The sequence below is a fragment of the Chelonia mydas genome, chromosome 3 (genome assembly GCF_015237465.2).
Source record: "Chelonia mydas isolate rCheMyd1 chromosome 3, rCheMyd1.pri.v2, whole genome shotgun sequence".
Lineage (NCBI taxonomy): Eukaryota > Metazoa > Chordata > Testudines > Cheloniidae > Chelonia > Chelonia mydas.
The window spans coordinates 129932284-129951413 of NC_057851.1; the positions used below are offsets into that span (position 1 = coordinate 129932284).

Sequence of the window (19130 nt, forward strand, 5' to 3'; positions counted from 1 at the left end):
AAGATTAACTACATCAAGACATCATGGCATCCACAGTAATTCTAGTGGTTTTATTTTTAGAAGTAATATCACAGGATTATAACCAGACTGATAGAAATCTGCTCCAAATTTAAGGGAAATTCTCCTGGTTTCCTTGCAGAAAAATGTTTGTCAGTTCCTGACCAATGTGACCATGTCTCTCTTTTCAAACTGTTTTCTTTTGAAATCCCTTATGTATGCAGCGGTCAGGTATGCAACTCCTTCCCCTCCCCCATTTAGAGATTTGTAGTTCTGCTCCTTTTTCATTGTGATAACTCCTGAAGCCCTCATCTTCTTCTGAGCAGCAAAACGGCTTTCTGAAATGCAGGCCTCTGGAAGATGGAAAACGATACCCCTCAGTTTGGGGATCGAATTTCCTGCTTCTTCTTCAGCAGTAGGGTGACCAGATGTCCCGATGTTATTGGGACCATCCCAATATTAGGGGCTGTGTCTTATATAGGCAGCTATAGCCCCCTCCATATAAAAAAAAAAAAAAAAGTGTCCCAATTTTACACACTTGCTATCTGGTCACCCTATTCAGTGGTCAAACCAACTCCCTGCCTGCCCCTGATTAGAAGGATTTGGAGGGGAAAAGAAAAGAAAACTCCACAAGCGAAACCTCACAGAATTTCCCTACCCTCACGGCCCCCTCCCAGAGAGTTTCTCATAGGAAGGAGCAAGCTAGTCTTTGATCTCTCTTTTTATTTCATTCTCACTTTCTTGTTTCTCCCTGCTGCTGCTGTTTGAATGGCAGTGCTCAAAGGCCATAATCCTTTATGCTACAGGGGTTCTGTTAGACAGGCTAGGCCCCAAACCAGAGGTTTAAATTTAAATGTATTATTTGTACTGTACTGTCGTAGTGGCCAAAGGTCTCAGTCAAGATTAAGGTCACATTGTGTTAGGCACGGTGTAAATATGTAGGACGACAGATCTTGTCCTGAACTTCTTACAACCTGCAAGTGCCTCATACAAAAGGCGACATTATTTTTTCCAAGGTTACCGTGTCAAATATAATAAAGTATCTGACCAACAGCTTGGGCATCATCACCATCTTATGGACTGCCCCAGGGGCCATCTGTTCAAAGAGGAGGCATCCACAGGAGAGCAAATACTTTGGTTGCAGCAAGTTTTTCCTCTCTCAGATGAATACAATTTATATACTTACCAAGGCCCCTTGTTTAACACAAGATGCAACAAACAACAAGAGGCCAGGGAGGCTTCAGGGCACTCTGCAAAGCACAGTTTCTGGGAAGTGCTCGGTGTCTGGGATGGATGGAGTGTTTTCACCATGCAGTGTTTTCATTGGTAATTGTTTGGTGGTTTATTTTTGTGGCATGATGAGGGTGAATTGACAGATTCGTGGTGTTGGATGGTTTCGGATTTAAAAAAAAAAAAAAAAAAAAATTCAGCCCAGGAGAGGCACACTTTTTATTTTTCTGAAAATCAAAATAAATAAAATAAAAATATATTAAAAATATATAAGATTTTTAAGCTTTGCACTCTTTATATCATCTATGATGCTATCAGTAAGACAGGTGTGGATTTCTTAAAATAGATTATTTTTATCTTAACAGTTTCCCTTTAAAGCAAGTTACCCACATATATATATGTTGCAAAATCATCTCCTGTGACATTTGTAGCCTTTGTTGATGGAGGAAAGAAAGGGACACATAGTAAGAGAGACCTTATCAAGCTTTTATTCACACACAAACCTTTAATCAATAATGAATTAAACCTTTTAAAAATGCTAATGTTGGCACTTATACAGAGAGACCAATGGACATAGTAAGTACCGATTCATAATTAGCCTTGCATCTTTTGCCAGTTTAATATAACTTCAATATGGGCAGCATTTTATTTGAAAAGGGATGTTGGTACATTTATGAAAACAAACCCAAATCAAAATGCTATTGACAGAACAGCAGAGGAGGTACTGGTCTTGGAAAAGATGTCCCTTTGAATGTGATTAGCGTGGGGGAGGCAGAAGGTTTATAAGCAGGTTGGGTATTTTAAGACCTATGTTAGTTCTGAACTTGGTTGCTGAGCTGTATTGTTTTCTAGAATTCTCCCAGGAAGTTTAGAGCTATTCTTGAAAGAGGAGGCTCCAAGTATATTGCTTTGAATTGGCATAGCATTGTTCATCTGAGGTTATCGAAGCACTGCACTGATGAATGATATTCTTGTGGTTAAGGTACTGAACTGGGACTCAGGAGATGTGGCCACTATTCCTCGCTCTGCCACAGACCTGCTGTGTGTCCTTGGCAAGTCACTTAACCACTCTGTGGCTCGGTTCCCCATCTGTAAATTTTTATATTATTTCATTACACCACATGGGTGTTTTGCTACATGCTTTACTGAATGTATCTTCACATCTCATACTACAGTAATGAGTACCGTTGAAAATTCTATGAATAAACAGTAACATCAGTTAGATACTAGAAATATCTATGATAAATATTCCTTTTGGATTCTTATACTGTGCAGATTACCATGCTCTCAATGGTCAGATTGATTTAATAGTGACATTAAATATTTACAAGTCTTGACCTCTTAATACCGTACAGATAGGTGAACTGAAGGACAGAAAGGTTAAGGACCCAAGATCTGACCCAAAAATTCTTTAAGACACTAGTTCTCATAGAGGGAAAACAAATCAAACAAATGTGCAGTTGTCAGACCAAGCTGCTTTAGAGAGCTACAGTATTCCAGAAAAGTTGGATTTTCTAAGATCAGGGAGGAAAAAAAAAAGTTCCCTTTTCAAACTCTTGTATCCCCATGAAGAATTGTTGGATTACACCTGGGCAAGGAGGCAGTCTTCTATGGCGAGGGAACAGGCACAACACATTTCAGCTGTAAAGCTCTTTTTAATTGAGGGTATTCTAGTTTTGGTTTTCCCCAAAACCAGACTTTAATCGGAAGCAAGTTACAACCTTGCTGGAGGAGCCACTAATGTTGTTACTGTACAATAGTTGAGTAAGCTTGGAAAATGCTTTGGGATCTGTCGGGATGAAAGGCGCTCCGTAAATGAAACCTGATATTTATGATTATTGCTCTTAAGGAACAGAGAGAAACACTTGTGTGAAATATGAATGGCCGGGGTTGCCAAAAAATGTATCACAATGTTGGCTCCAAAGAGCTAGTCCTACTTCTCAGACATGGAGGACAACAATTTAAGAGGTGCAAAACATGAAAGCAGCAAAAGAGCTGCAAAACTAAAGCAGCCAACAGCCAGGTCTGCAGAACAATGGACTACTGTGTCACCTTTTTCTTCTAGGAGGTTAATTTTCGGGCCACGTGACTGACCGAAACAGACCTGTCACCAACCAGAGAGAGACCAATACATCTGGGCTATGATCCCTCTAAGGAAAAACCTGCCACCTCATCAGGACCCTGTGTGAGACTGGCCTGAGTGGAATCCTGGTATCCATTTCTGATCTCATTTACACCAGTGAGAATCAGGAGTAACTCTCCACTGAAGTCAATAAAATTACAGTAAGGTAGAATCAACGTGAGAAGAATCTGACTCATAGAATCTACTCCTGCTAAATGCCTAAGGACAGATCCTTGGCAAGTGTAAACCAGTATTGCCTCATTGAAGTCTTTGGAGCTATGCCAATTTACACCAGCTGGGACTCCACCCCTGAACTGGCTTTCCAAGGTTTCAAGTGAGAGTGTCCAGTTAGAGAGGGTACAGGCCTGGTAATGAGAAGGATTCTAATCTCCGCTCTGGCACGGATGATGGCTGGAGAAACTGCCTTACAGTGATTTAAATTAGCTCAGTGTTTAGTTTATCAAAATGAAGGTCATGGGTATAAGTGCCTTCTCAGGGAGAAAATACCAGGTACTAAAAGACTCTTGAATCTAGCAGAGGAAGGCATTACAAGAACCAATGGCTGGAAGCAGAAACCAAACAACTTTAAATTAGAAATTAGGTACACATATTTAACAGTGAGGGTGATTAACTATTCAAACAAATTACCAAGGGAAATGGTGGATTCTCATCTCTTGATGTTTTCAGATCAAGAATAGATACCATTCTCAAACATATGCTTCAGCTAAAAATAAGTTACGGGGCTCAGTACAGGGGTACATGGGTGAAATTCTATAGCCTGCGATATATGCGTCAGACTAGATGATGCAATAGTCCCATCTGGCCTTGAAATCTATGAATCATAGAATATCAGGGTTGGAAGGGACCTCAGAGGGTCATCTAGTCCAACCCCCTGCTCACCCCTTGGGTAAGGCACTTAACCGATTTCTCTGTTCACCCACCAATAGTGCTTACCCACTAGTATAGAGGGCTTTGAGATCTGGGGACGAAAACTACTATATTAGATCAAAGGAATTTAAAAAAAATACAAGTGCTAAGTACTATTATTATTTACCTCAGAATAAGTGATAGATAGAGGCAGTGTGATCTAGAAGATTGGGACCAGCAGTAGGAGACAGGAACTCATGAGTGCCTGTCCCAGCTCCGACACTGACTCACTATGTGGACTTGGGCAAGCCATTTAACCACTCTGCGCTTCAGTCTCCCCATCTGTAATATGGGTATCATACTTAACTAGTCCCTGGGAGTATTGTGAGTGTTAGTTAACATTTTCCATGTTTCATAGTACTGTAAGAAATCTTATGTCATATTTTCATTATACCTTCTGAATCCAGAGGTTTCGTGGAGTTTCACTCAATCAACAGCCATGGAACTACTGTCTACTGGATTCAGAGAGGATACATGTTGTTAAATAGCATGGCTGGCTGTGCACGTTGCATGGCTAAGACTTATACTCATCGTAAGAGAGCAAAAGGAGGAATCTTGTGGCCCGGTTTGAAACCTGCACTCTAAAAATTAGTGAGCCAAACCCTGCCCAGGGGCTGTTATGTAGCAGCGTACTTCTGTGGGCTTTTTTTGTCTGAGTGCTTTGCACCCCTCTAATACACATACTGAAGGTTGTATATAAGAAATGATGAGAGAGAGTCCTTGGCCTTTTTTTTCTAAGCTATTTAGGCCAACTCTGGCTAATCATGCTTTCCAATTCACACTCAGCCCACTGCCATGGCAACCACTTCAACACGGAGTTCATAGACTACTTCTGAAGCGTACAGCCCTTTTGAGAAACACACACAGTGATGTGTCACATGAGAGGTGTTATAAGGGGAGAACGATCATCCGCTCAGCTGGCACATTCTTCTACACTTTTAAGACTGGTGGTATAAATTATTTCTTTTAACTTTGGCAATTGACTTCCCCTTTTCTTAGAAAATTAACAAAGACTTATCAAGAAAAATAAAAAGGGGGAAGAGGAACCCACATCTCTAAATTCTCCCGTGGCCTAATTTTGTTACAGAAGGAACGTAGCAGAGTATGCCTAGCAACTGCCTTGTAAGAAACCCACAGGAAATTCAAATGTTGAGTAATGATTAGTGTTTTGTGTGTGGAAAAGTGGGATTGGATTTCTGTTTCAGCCAAACCCAGTGAAAGAAAGGCAACAGCCAGCGAGTGCATGGTGAGCGATGTATTCCCTCCATCACAATATGGCTCATGATTAGAGATGGGCCCACACTGCAAAATGCAGGCCCAGCTCCAAACTTCCCAAAGTTCAGGGATGTTTGGATCCAGGGATTTGGATTAGGCCTTTACAGAAAGAAGGGTGCGGCTGTGATATTGAGATCCATTTCCCCAAAAATCAGGAATGTTTGATCTGAGGTCCAGGAAGACCCACCTCTTCTTCTATGCTTTGACTATGCTATTTGACAGATCTTCAGCATCAATCCGTGTAGGGCAAAGCTATCGTAAAATGTTGCAGAAGTGACTTTGAGCGTTTATTTTATGATTTTGTTCAGTTTTTTATTCCCCTTTTTCAGTGTGGAGCTGTCAGGGATCTGACTGCCCACACAAGTGTGCACTAATGTATCTTATTCAGCAATGTAAACAGCTTAAAGACAACTGCTGTGGGCAAGATCCTCATGTGGAACTGGGATGTTCTTTAGAGAAGTCTGATGTCATGTATTGGTTATCCTCTAGAAAGGGGTGTGCACGCACACACATTGATCCTTAACTGGGTGTGCTTATGCTATTTTTATAATCCCAACTCCCAGTGCCAACTGGCCAGCGGCCACAGACGAGGCCAGCCTCTGCCACTACCATCTGCTCACCACTAACAATAAACACCATCCTCCCTGTTACTGACCAAGAAACCAGAAAAAACTAGATGCACCAAAAAACAAATGCATCAAATCCAAAATAAATATCTAACTCAGTTTAAATATGTTATTCCATCCTGAAGCTATAACTCCCTCCTTCCCAGTGCTCCTAGCCACAGGAGAGAATGCCTCTAACACTCTCCGTGATTTTCTTCCATGAACGATGTTACAGAGATAAGAGTCAGCTTCCCCCAAGGCACACAGGTAATGGTAGCTAGCAACAACTGGTAGGTAAATGATAGTCAGCAGCTATCTGACTGCCTGCTTTCCTGTGGTTTTTATGCACACATGCAATATGCTATAAACTCTGCCCATAGGCTTCCAAGAATATAAAACACTATAGCTTGTTTTTAGTTCACATATTTTACTGTGAACCATTTTGCAACTTTGTAATACATATGTACAAAAGTATTACAGATACACACTACAGACAATACCATCCTTATGAAGTGTGAGGTGTGTGCGCAATGGGCCAAATTCTCCTCTGTCATTTCAGTGTAAATCATTGGAATTACTCAGGATTTACACCAACAGCAGCAGAATTTACTCCAGTGTATCTGTGCAGCCTCCAACATTCCTGAGATGTAGGGAAGTATTTTAGAGATGGGGAGCTCAGGCACAGAGAGACTAAGACACTATTGAAGTTAATAGGGTCTTCCCACTGAACTTTAGATCAGGCTCCCTGTAACTTGCCCAAGGTCATGCAGTGAGTCTGTGGCACAGCCAGGAACAGAGCCTAGCTCTCCCGAGTTGCAGTCCAGAGTCTTACCCACCCGACCCTCTTTATCCAAGCATACCTAAATCTTTAGAAGCTGGGATAGTCGTGTCATTCAGTTAGCCGATATAAGTGAACAGTATAATAGAAAATACATTTTGCATCTGTTTTATTTTCTGCATTCTCTTCTCTGACAAAGAGATCTGACCAATCCCTTTGTAACACCTAAATAATACATCCTTCAGAACAGCTGCAGACTTTCCATGTTGGAGACTCTTTTAAAGTTACATAGGCGCACAGAGCCTGTACTGCAATACGATCCCCTCTCAAAGGAATGCACACCATCTTCTCTAATCATAGTCTAGACAATACAGATATTTTTCCTCTCAGGAAAATCATTAGTTTACACACCCTGTAGGAACTACCATACTGCATCATAGCATCAGATCTCTCTCTCTCATCTTGTATCCACTGCGGGGAGTTGATCTGCCTCCCACATGCGTAGATTAGAAGTTCAGAAAAAACCACCCCTGTGGACAACTAGAGGATTTCTAACACCTACCTCTGAAGCAACTGGCTCTGGTCACTGTCAAACACAGGATACTGGATTAGATGGACCTCAGGTGTGATCCAGCATGGTAAATCCTGTGTTTCTGTGATTAGAGTGGGATAGCTGACCGAGCTGGATGAATACTGTGGAAAAGCATTTATGAGCATTTTTTTATGCAAACTGCCTAATTTAATTCAACAGGATTTGAGCCCCTTCTCTTGTCCATGAACATTTGTACGAGTGATTTTTTTTTTCCTCCGGAGTGCTCCTGGAAAGGGAATTCTCATGGATGGTTGTGCGGATGTGTTCACCTAGGAGTGTTCACATAGGCCTTTTCAGATCTCCCTCCTCCTATTTATAAAAGTTTTAGTCATCCATTTAGGAAGCAGAAATAATACTATGTTAGGTAAATGACTAAAAGCACACTGTGAATAACTCAAAGACACAGTTAAAGAAAAGAGTTCCTGGAGAATACAGAGCCTAACATTGATTCACATAAAATACTCATCAAACAATCATGAATAAGAAACACAGTGACTGCTTGTAGACAATTCAAGAAATAAATAAAATAAATAGAATAGAAATGCAGCCTAAATTCATTTGATAGATTATCCTCTACAGATCTTTTACCAAGCTATTCTAGTCAAATGGATTAAGTTAGGTATTACCACTATACAACAGTTAAGGATCTGATTTGGAGAAGAATCCACCTAGAACTGCAGGGGGGGAATGTTGATAGACAGAATGTAATTCCTCCTAGTTGGAATCTGGCCATTACCCCCAATACAAAATGTATAGTGCATTGTATTACAAGTTTGCAACTTCATCCACAGGCAAAACGAAAGGCTTGAGAGCTACAGGCAACGACTAACTTGTTAACTAATGTATTGCAAAAGTTAGCTTCAGGAGGAAATGCAATACAAACAACATTCATAATTAGCCCCAACATGTACCTGAGTCTTTGCCAACCACAGTAAACTTTCCATGTTCCAAATCCTGCCAGAGCCTCCAGTGAATTGCTGCCAACACCATCAGTTCCTGGATCAGGGATATTTCCCTGATGTTCAGGACTTCCCTCCTTTCTCTGCACAGAGAGCTCAGCACTTTGTAAACCCCTTGCCACCAGGAGGCAGAAATACTGAGCATGCTCAGATCATTTTGATTAAGCAGGTGGTATGTATCAGGCAGAAGAAAAACAGGGTGGGAGGGAAAGATGTAGGAAGTGCAAAGAAAGGAATGAGGGAGTTCAAGAGAAGAGAGGAATATAGACAGGAGATACAGACTAGATGTCAGAGACAGCTCCCAAGAAGGTTCTAAAGAGGGTGGCAGCTAGAGGCATAGATATCCCCTCTTTGTGGCAATAAATGTAAGTGGTCCCTAGCTGTCCACCACTAGGGATGTTTTTAATGGTGGGACCCTGTCTGCCAACCATCTGTTCCAGCCTGGGTTTATTGCCAAGGCTCTTTTTGGTTCAAGCCATCCTTTGACTATGGATCATTACTGTGCAGGTTTCTCCTTGGGTGGGACAGTGAGTGGAGCTGCTTGTGCTGTGTGTTGCAGTCAGTTTAATTGAACATTTTCTGTTGTTTTATTTATGCTCCAGGAGGGTCTGTAAAGATACGAACTTGAAGTTCTGCCATTTAGCAAAGTGAGCAGGGCTCTGGCAGGCACAGGCCTCGCTAGCACCTTTGTTTGTACAGGGCTTAAAGGTCAAGCTGGGGCTAAGGTGAGGTGAAGGTGGGCAAGCACGTAATGGAGGAGGGAGAGTAGCATGAAGGGCAGTAAGAGAGAGGCCAGCAGCAAAGGGTCCCATAAGCAGGGCTTAGGGGGATACAGTTCCCCTTCCTGTATTAAAAATGGAGGGAGAGCACTCCTTGCCCCCTCCTCTTTGACTGGAGCAGGGACTGCTCCCCTTCTACTTCAGTCTCCTCTGACAGGAGGGAGAGAGAGAGGGTGGAGATCATAATAACAAGCTTAGCTCTGAATGAGCTAGAGAGGACTCTCTGGCTTGAAGGAGGTAGCGGGACAGCCCTTGTGTTGATCATTGTATCTGAATAACCACAACAAACCCCATGGAACAGTGAGTTCCCAACCCAGACCCAGCTGTAGAAGTACAATCTCCAACTTGTGAGGGCACACCAAATTTCATCAGGCCGTATAATGCTAAGGCAGGTTAGTCAGGTTATAATTGGCTCCTCCTGGGACTCCCAGAAGCTGCAGCATTCTTCCCAGCCAGAGTGGCACTCAGTGAAATTGAGAACTTGCCTCCTACCTTTTGGAAGGAATTTCTCAGATGCTTCCAATCTGATCTTTAAAACCAAACCGCTCAGCTGTGCGTATAAGCAAAGGGGAAACCCATCCACAGTAATGGGAAAGAGTTTTTGGAAGGTAATGGTTGATCATTACCATTTTTGATACTTACAAGCGATGATCATGCCACTTGAAAAGATTAACTTGTACCCACACTGCATGGGATGAACCTTCTCCTGAAATCAGACCTTTCTTTGCACAGAAGTCCATGTAATCGAATAGTGCTTTGTTAACATAATCCCTTGACATAAAGCTACAATAAAGTTGTAGCGTCAGATACCAGAAAGGACTTGGTAACCCTGTGAATGGGCTGAGTCCCTTCCCTGCTATCTCAACTCAGCACACACAGACTGGATTAATGTCCAAAATCTACCCCCCTCCTGGGGTTTGCTTTAATTGCTTAACTTCAGTAACAAAATATAAACCTCAGCCAAAGTTTTCCTGGTCTTGGCTTGTTCCTAGAGAGCTTCCTTACAAGATGTCTCTGTCTCTAATACCATCTTCTCATCAGACCAGGACCCACGCTTTAATACCCAGTATTAGAGATAATGAGCCCCACCTAGTCTGCTTTACCGTATGAGTCAGTGAAATATTTCTGCATCTTTCTGTAGAAGTCTAAACTCTGACATCCTGTGACATGCTCCTCCTGAGAGGAAGATAGTGTGTTGGTTACAGTAATGGATTGGGATGCAGAAGATCTGGGGTCCATTTCCAGCTCTGTCACAGACTTCCTGTGTGACGCTGGGAAAATCACTTAACCCAGTTCCCCATTTATAAAATGGGGGTAAAAATACTTCTTTTGTCTGTCTTGTCTATTTAGATTGTGCATGCTTTGGGGAAGGGACTGTTTATACAGTGCCTGCTACAAAGGGGCTTTAACTCACTGGGAGCCTCTAGGTCAGTGTTTTTCATCCTTTTTTCATTTGCAGACCCCTAAAATATTTCAAATGGAGGTGTGAACCCCTTTGGAAATCTTAGACATAGTCTGTGGACCTGTAGGGGTCTATTGACCACATAGTGAAAAGCACTGCTCTAGGTGCTACTACAAAATAAAAAACAATAATAACAACATGCCCCTGTTTTTGTACATCAATTCAAAGAAAATGTAAGGTGGACTAAACCAGGAAAGTAGACCCCAAATACTTGTTTAAAAAGCCCCCAAACAAAGAAAAAAAATGAAACAGCATGGCGCAGGAAAGAAGAAACATATTGCTGTGACCAAAAGTGAAGTTAAAATCCCTGTGGATGAAAGAATTTAATGTAGTTATCAGTATTTCAGGAATCCCAATATAGGACCATAAAAAAAAAAAAACAGCATGTGTAAATATCCAAAACACTGCCTGAATGAAAATGGAGGTACTAATTTGACAAGACACCAACCTAGTTAGTGCTGAAACCATCCTAACCAAAATGCTGATCACAGACATTTGTTTTTAGGAGAAGCCTAATGAGTGCTAACACAGTTAAATATGATGGAGAAAGAGGACACCGTCCCCAACATAGTTAAAATGCTAGGCAGTCTTTAAATGTATTTGGGACCTAATAGTGCTTGTTCATCTCCCTGAGCCATGCCAGAACCCTGGTGCATAAGGTGGAGGTGCTGAAGTAACTAAGCAGGCCAGTTAACTGCCCAAGCTGCACCTGAAGAAGGAGAAAGGGAGCAGGCCATTAATTGGAAATGGCCTCAGCTAGGCAGGAACAGGACAGTCTGTACAGAGCTAGGAGCTATGAATACCAAGGGGCTGTAAGGAAGTAGTCTACAGTCAGTTCCGGGGATGAGGGCACTGACAAACCCACAGGGAAGGGAAGCTAGATAAGTAGGAAGAGGTAGGAATGTACAGACTGTAGTAGCTTATTATAAGGTCCCTGGTCTGAAACCCAGTGTAGAGAGTGGGCCTGGGTCCCCTACCAGCCACTGGGAAGTAGCACAGGGTGTTGGAGATGCCAGCCAGACAGCTAGTCTGGAAGGACTTTGATTTCCCTGGAAGGGAAGGACCTTAGTGACCTGGAGGGCCAAGCCACAAACAGGAAGCTGCAGCTCCATGACTGAGAGGGACTGCAGAGTGAAAGATGAGGGGTAGAGACATTACCAGAGGGCTGTGATGCCTGGCTAGAGCTAATCCCCAGAGCTGCCAGGAGGAGTCACCATGTGTGGTGAGTGGACCCTGTGATGCCTAGACATAGATGAGAACAGCTTCAGTACACTTTAGAGATACAGGTAAGACACAGTTCCCTGCTATGCTCCAAAGCCAAATACAGCACTGAGACAATAGTGTTATAATGGAGTCTTCTGATCCATGGTTGTATTTGTAATGTAGAGATGACTCCCTACTGTCATTTGCCTATCCTTAGGTGCTGGAACTAAAGGTGCTGGGGGTGCTGCTGCACCCCCTGGCTTGAAGTTGTTTCCATCATATCCAGGGTTTACAGTTTGGTTCAATGGCTCTCAGCACTCCCACTATACAAATTGTTCCAGCACCCCTGTCCCTACCCATTGCAAACAAGGCCCCTCCTTGAAAACTATGTTAAAACCATGCTCTAGACTACCTACGGTCTAGTTACACATCCAAATCCACCACGATGAGACGCCAAAACACAATAGTTCCCCATCTGTATTAGAATATGGTTTTGTCACGCATGTGTGACCAGGACCAAATCATGTTCTAACCATATTACATCCCTCAGGCCAGATTCTGATCTCATTTACTCCAGAGCATATTCATAGTAACTCCTTTGGCATCAGTGATCTCTCTCTGGTTTTACTTTGAAGTAACTGAGGTTAGAATGTAGTCTTTATATGGTTAGAACAGAGTTTAGTCCATTTCACGCAGGTAAGACTGAACCACGTTATAGCACGATCAGATGACAATCCTGTTTGTTAAAATATAATGTTCCAGTGCAGTAAATGTTTGTACACCAGCTGTAAGAGGAGAATATAGCAACCTTATCAGAGAGAGAGAGAGCTTAAGTGTGTGTGAACTTAAGCTCTGACAATGTCACAATTTGTAACCCAGTTTGTAATGCAACTGGCAGGGAGGGCTCGAAACGTGACTGACATCTTCACTGCACATGGCTAATACTCTGTTAGTAGCTGTGACAGCTAAGAATGCTTCGCCCCCGCCAGAGGCCTAGGCTGGTACATTGTTGTCTTCCAGCAGCTGGTTCGGCACACTAGTGTTTTGCTGTGTGGAGAGGACACCCTGACTCTGTGTGTGTGTGTAACTGGTTTGGCCAGTTCTCCTGCCTCCCAGCTGCCTGTGTGGTAGAACGTCCCAGAGTGCATTGCCCCACAGGCTGCCGCTCTGTGTATATGTTTCCAGGTGCTCTACCCACTGCTAATGCCCCAGGAGTGAGCTGCCTAGATTTTCCCAGAGTTAACTGACACAACCCAGGCAATGGCGTGTGCATGTGCCAACACAACTGCGATGGCAGAAAACTGCTGAGTGGACACAGATTGAGCCCTCTTCCTTGTACCCAGGTACCATGCCTCTAACTGGACAGGAGATCACAGTTGTGACTGCAACATGGATGGGCCTTTAAGGACATTTGCACGTATTACCCCTGATTCCTTGCCAGAAACACTGTGCTTGAAAGTGGTGCCTCAGGGAACAACGCATGAGATCCCATTTCATCCCCCTTACCCTCTTAGAAAAAGGAGGTGAATGGAATCCAGTCCTGAGCCTGCACTCTCCACACAACACCGAAATGAACAGAAGTGGGTCTGCATCCATGTTTTTACTCAGATTCCTATGCGTTGCTGCCTTTTATCTCCTGCATTCATTCGTTTTAATCAGCCCCCTTCAGCACAGCAGATCAGCTTAAAAAATCAGTCAGAGGGTACCTTTGGATTGTTTTATGGTGTGGGTAAGGAGCATCTGTCCACACAAACAGTAAGGGAGAGTGTGGGGCAAAGAGAAGGAACACACTCAAGGCTCAGTCCTGTGAGGTTCTGAGTACCTATAACTACCAATGACTTCTGTGGGTGTTGGGGGCACTTGGAACCTTTTGGGGCGCTCTGGGTACTTCAGAATGCTGATCCCCTAAGTTACAAAAAGCACTAATTTGGGTAGAGGCACTAGCTGCCTTTGGATCCTATGTTTGTGGCTGAAAAGAGCAGAATGGTTAAAGACCCTGTCCTCAGGGAAGAGTGGGTTCTGCACTCAAATCATTTTGCTGTTAAATTGCCCTGTACTCATAGCATGATATCTGGCAGAATGGCGGGGAGGAGGAGGAGGAGCAGAGTGAATGTGACTCTGACCTTCCTGGAAGAGTGAAGTTATTGATGCCACACTGGGCTGAAAACTGAAAGCCCTGATGCACTGTAGGCCTGCAGAGAGCAAATTACAGAACTCAGCCAAGCACGGTTCTGTAACACAAGTTGTCTAAATGAAGCACAGTTTCCTCTTACCAATCCCATTTTTTCTGTCTGAAAGATACTTTGTATGTTTTAATATTCTAGAAGCTGAGGTCTGGACATGAAAAAAGTTTGCTGTGATGGCATCTTGGGATACGCATCGGCACAAGTGGTTTGCCTAAGCGACTGCAGGGGTGAGGGACGCAGAACTAGTAGCAGATACTCAAGGCACACAGGAAGATTTCCTCAGTGTTTCTAAAGCATCAGCACAACCCATCCCCAAAACCTTGATGACAGAAGGAATAATCTGCTTCCTGCAGAACCCTGATGTAGAAACAATTTTGTTTCTATTTCCAGAACAGACCTCTTTGGCCTGATTCTAATCTCACCTCCGTTTTACATGGGCTTCAATGACTTCTGTGAGTCACTCCATATTTACACTGGTGTCCGTGAGATCAGAATCTGGCCCAGATGGTGCCTATGACCCAGAGACCATACTTAGCTCTTTCTTTGCTGAAAAATGACCAGGTGTACCAAGGTTTAGAAAGTTGGGGGGAGGGTCCCCCAGTTATTTTTCAGGTGAAGTCCGTGCTTGAGAAAGCAGCTGGGTTAATAGTGTTGGAGCCTGAAATCCTCTGTTTATCTACAGAATGGGTACAGCATAGGCCACATCAGTGCAAACTTCCTCACATCACCTTGACAATGTGCCTCAACCCTTCCCTGGGAGAGACTGCCTCTAAAGGTGAAAGGGAAGGTCCATTTCCATGGCTTACTTCATCCTCGGCCTCTTTGTCAGGCTGCCAAATGGGGACACAGAGAGTGTCCCCGCCCCCCTGGGAATTAGCTCACCAACTCATTGCACACAGACCACCTCCAGCGTGGGCTGGACTTGGACTGGTGTCAGAGGCAAAACGTTCCACTCTGACTCCTGTGCTACTGAAGATCCAGCCCTTTGCCCGGAAGTAAGAATGCCAGGTTACCTGGGGATATTCTAGCACAGCCCATACAGTGGTTGGGTGGATCCAGTGTTTCACAGCCAACTGACTACTAAAGAGTCAGATACATAAAACAACAGCACTTCTGTTTCCCGGCTGGGAGGAACAGATTAATTGCAAAGATACAAATACACCGTTCCTAGTCACAGGTTAAAATTAAATAAAACAGTTAACAGAGCAATGCAGCTGTTCTGCTTGTAAAGCTGCAACTGACTTCCATTTCCTCCCCTGAAATAAACAACATGGACCCAAAGGGCCAAATCGTGGCCCATGCAACAGCCCTGTTGCATTGCTGCATGAAGCAGCCCTAACAAGGGAGCTGAGGACCACAATGTGGGGGAATCTCTGGCTGGCAAAGAACATAGCCACATCTACACCATAGGGTTGCCAGGCATCTGGTTTTTGACGGGAACACCCGATCAAAAAGGGAACCTGCCAGCCAAGTCCAGTTGGCCACCTGCAGTGGGGCAGGCAGGCTCTGTGCCCCACGGCTCCTGGAAAGCAGCAGCATGTCTCTCCACCTCCTAGGCGGAGGGGCAGCCAGAGGGGCTCCACGTGCTTCTCCTGCCTGCAGATGCCACCCTGACCGCCAGCTCCACAGCTCCCATTGGCTGGGAACACCTCAGGCTGCTGAAGAGGGGATCAGAGCTGAGAGTCCCTCCTCATCCATCCTATTGCCAGAGGGGAAGATTGGGCTGGCTTGTGAGTGCTGAGTCTGCCCAGGGCTCCACTGCTTGTCCTGAAGGCAATCCTGATCTCCATTCCAAATCAAAATGGCTCCTCTGACAACACTATCAACCTCACACACAGGGCTGCGTTCAAAAATCTCTGCAAACTCCAGGAGTGGAACATGAGGGCAGCTTTAGCACAGTAGGCACTGACTGACTGAGCAACAACCAGCATGTATCTGAATGAGAACTACCCCACCAGCCTGCAAAGGCTATGCACAGTGTGTCTGCCTGTTACTAATTATATTTACTGGGGGTTTTTTAAACTTAAGATGAGTCAGAGAGGGAGAGAGAGAGAGAGAGAAAAGTCCTTTGTTGTTGTGGAAGCAGAAGGCTGTCTCCTGAGGGTGTGTGTGATACACTACTGTCACGGCATGACAATGGAAAAACTGACTGCTGAGCCAAGCCAAACCCCCATAAATCCCTAACGATATCTCTTCTGGCCCAGATTTTCTACAAGTTAGTGCCTGTACTGCATACAAAACAGGAACCAATATGAAAGAATCTCTCTCCTCAATGAAGCCAGAGTTTAAGAGTCCAGCTGAGCCTAATATTCCAGTTCATATGAAGAGATCCTTTTAAGAGTCTGTCACGTTAACTTAAAGGCGACAATCTGGCAGAAATGCGACAAGATCCCATCCCCCACACTTTCCCCCTCCATTAATATGAAGAGCAGATGGCTTAAATGAACAGACATCATTATTAATTACAATATTGTTACACAAACAAAGCACGCCTAACAATGTGTCAGATCCGCATTCATGTGGAACGAGAACAAAGTCTTTTTCTTTGCCAGGTAATTCTGCCACCTCATTTAATCTGATCGGAATGTATGGGTGCCAAAGGACTGACCTATATGTACATATATTTACACAGGGATAGTGAACTTACTGTGAGAAAACCCTGTCTTAGCAAGTTTCCTTGGTCGCCTGCCAGCCTCTACATGTTGGGCAAGTGACCCTACCCAGTCAAGAGTTGCATCAGTCATCCCCACTCCCAGGATGTCCGGGCACAGGAGCTGGCAGCCAGGCGAGATGCCGTAAACTGGTTTTTGAAACTGACTTTCCAAAGAACATTACAACACCCCAGATGATTTTCACTGGGTTTGTTTATTTCCTTCTCCGTCCAGGAAGACCACACAGAGTTTGAAAAGATGTTTCGTTCTGGCAGAACAAAGGGGCGCTTCTCTGGGGCCTGATTCTCCTTCTCTCCCTCACATCAGTTTCATGCTAGAGTAACTCTGCTGAAGCCCCCGGTGTTACTCCTGACTTGCACCAGGGTAAGTGGCAGCCGCATCAAGGCCGCAGCTGCCAATATTTAGAAGAAATATTTCTAGGGGCAATTCTCCAAATAAGCTTCCTCCAGTGCGGGAGGGGAGGGGGGGGCGATAGGGGGAGTGTTTCAGCTACTGTGCTAGGCAGGAGGCAACTGGTGACTCATTGCTGCTCTCCCTGTCTCTGTTCTGCACCCAGCAGAGGGATCAGCTGAAGCAGAGCGAATGGAGAGCCAGCCAGTTGCCAGCCTTCTGATCACTCAGCATAGGGGCCCCAAGTGCCGCTACAGTTCAGGGACGCTGGCTGGGGCGGTCAGCACCAGGGATGCGTATGTCAAGCCCAGGACAGAACTGGCTAGAACAGGGCCATTGGCAGTTATGACAGATGGAGCCAAATTCTGCTCTCGGTTACTGAGGTGTAAATTTATAGTAACTCCATCAGCTTCCACAGCTGCTCAGGATTCCTTTGGGGGTTACAGAACTGAAGCAGGACAAGGAGGTGGTGCCTCAAGACAAACCCATCTGGGGACTGGGGTAGGTGGCATCAGCCTATAGCAGGTAGGGAAACCTGACAAAAATATTGCTTCTGGCATTCAACTGCTTCCACACTGAGTCACTGCTTAAAATGTGTGTAGGGAGGATGCCCATTACTCAGAACTTCCAGCAAATTCACTTCCCCTCTTGGCAACTCATTTTCCTCTTGCTCCTCCACTATTTCACGTTGCTGTCTAATTAGAGCTGCTTCTGGACCTTGCTGGGCTCTGAGCAGCTGTCACTCCCTCCCTCTCCAGCTCCACCTCTTGTGTAAAATATTTCAAGAGGTGAGGCTAGAAATCCTGCACTTCTAATTGTACTGCATGCAGCACGGCACAGCAAGGCCCTGATTATGCTGGCAAAGCAGGGGAGGAATGGCCACCAAAGTCAGTGGGAGCTGTTCATCTGCAAGGGCCCCATATTTCTAATGTGCCCTCCGGGTCTGTCTGTCCTAGGATGAGCGCACACAGGTTTACAAGCTGGACAAACCAGTGTAGTTTTCCCAAACCAGAGAGCGATTATTTGGCTGCAACATATCATATGACTTTGCTCTTAGAGTTACATTTTAACTGAGAATGTTTAACAAGTATGACTTATGGGCTTCTAAAATTGGCAGCAGAAAAATGAGCTGAGGGAAGTCATGGAAAAACCCCGCAAGCGAGGCCATTCCATGTTATGCACAATTTCTGGGCTCTTTTTCCAATCTTCTGGGTTTTTTCGGGTTGTGGAAAATATTTTCCAGATACACAGGCCTGGCCTCACTGAGTACATATTTATGCCAAGTTTATAAAAAGCAGCTGCAGACAGGGTTGAATGAAAGGATGACATTGCTGTCTGTCTTCCAGAAGGTGCTTCCGTTCACACCCTGTCCCAGAGAGCGAGGCTGATTTCTTAAACCTCCATGAATTTGTCACCCCCACTCACAATGTGGATCTCTCAGTGAAAACAAATATTGTTTTGTGTGTGTACGTAGCAGTGGCGCCCAGTCACTGATTATTCTGGCTTCTGTCACAGGTATTAGGCTAGCTTTGCCTCCCCACCTCATGGCCCCTGCATTAAGCCAACACTGGTAGTTCTTCACGTGGAGCGGGCTTGCAGGGTCAGACCCTTATGTTAAATTTGGGCAATGGCAGGGGGGCTCCGTACAGAGCTTAAGCTCCACCTCCCATTAGTGGTGCGTGCTCTGTCTTCAGTGGAGTCAAGCTCAGGTGCTCTGGGATTGCTGGATGTTAACAGCGGAGGGGACCATTAGGATCATCTAGTCTGACTTTCTGCATAATGCAGCCCCTCCAATTTCAACCAGGGATCTGGACGCTGGTCATAACCTTACATTCAAGCACTGGCTTGCCACCACCATTGTCTGTCTGCCTGATACACTAGCACAGTTGCCTGGAATTCTTGACAGCCATATCTAGCTATTTAGAAAAAAAACAACCCAGAGTAAATGGAGAT

General features: G+C 44.5%; 2 long non-coding RNA genes across 2 annotated transcripts in view; one reads left to right on the forward strand and one right to left on the reverse strand.

Moving 5' to 3' along the window:
• Positions 1-19130, reverse strand: part of LOC122465316 — a 23602-nt gene continuing 4472 nt past the window's right edge. The window contains exon 2 of the long non-coding RNA XR_006290063.1: positions 1-1454. This is a non-coding gene — a long non-coding RNA (uncharacterized LOC122465316). The remainder of the gene's footprint in view (positions 1455-19130) is intronic.
• Positions 14260-19130, forward strand: part of LOC114021546 — a 16742-nt gene continuing 11871 nt past the window's right edge. Inside the window, exon 1 of the long non-coding RNA XR_003566064.3 lies at positions 14260-17150. This is a non-coding gene — a long non-coding RNA (uncharacterized LOC114021546). The remainder of the gene's footprint in view (positions 17151-19130) is intronic.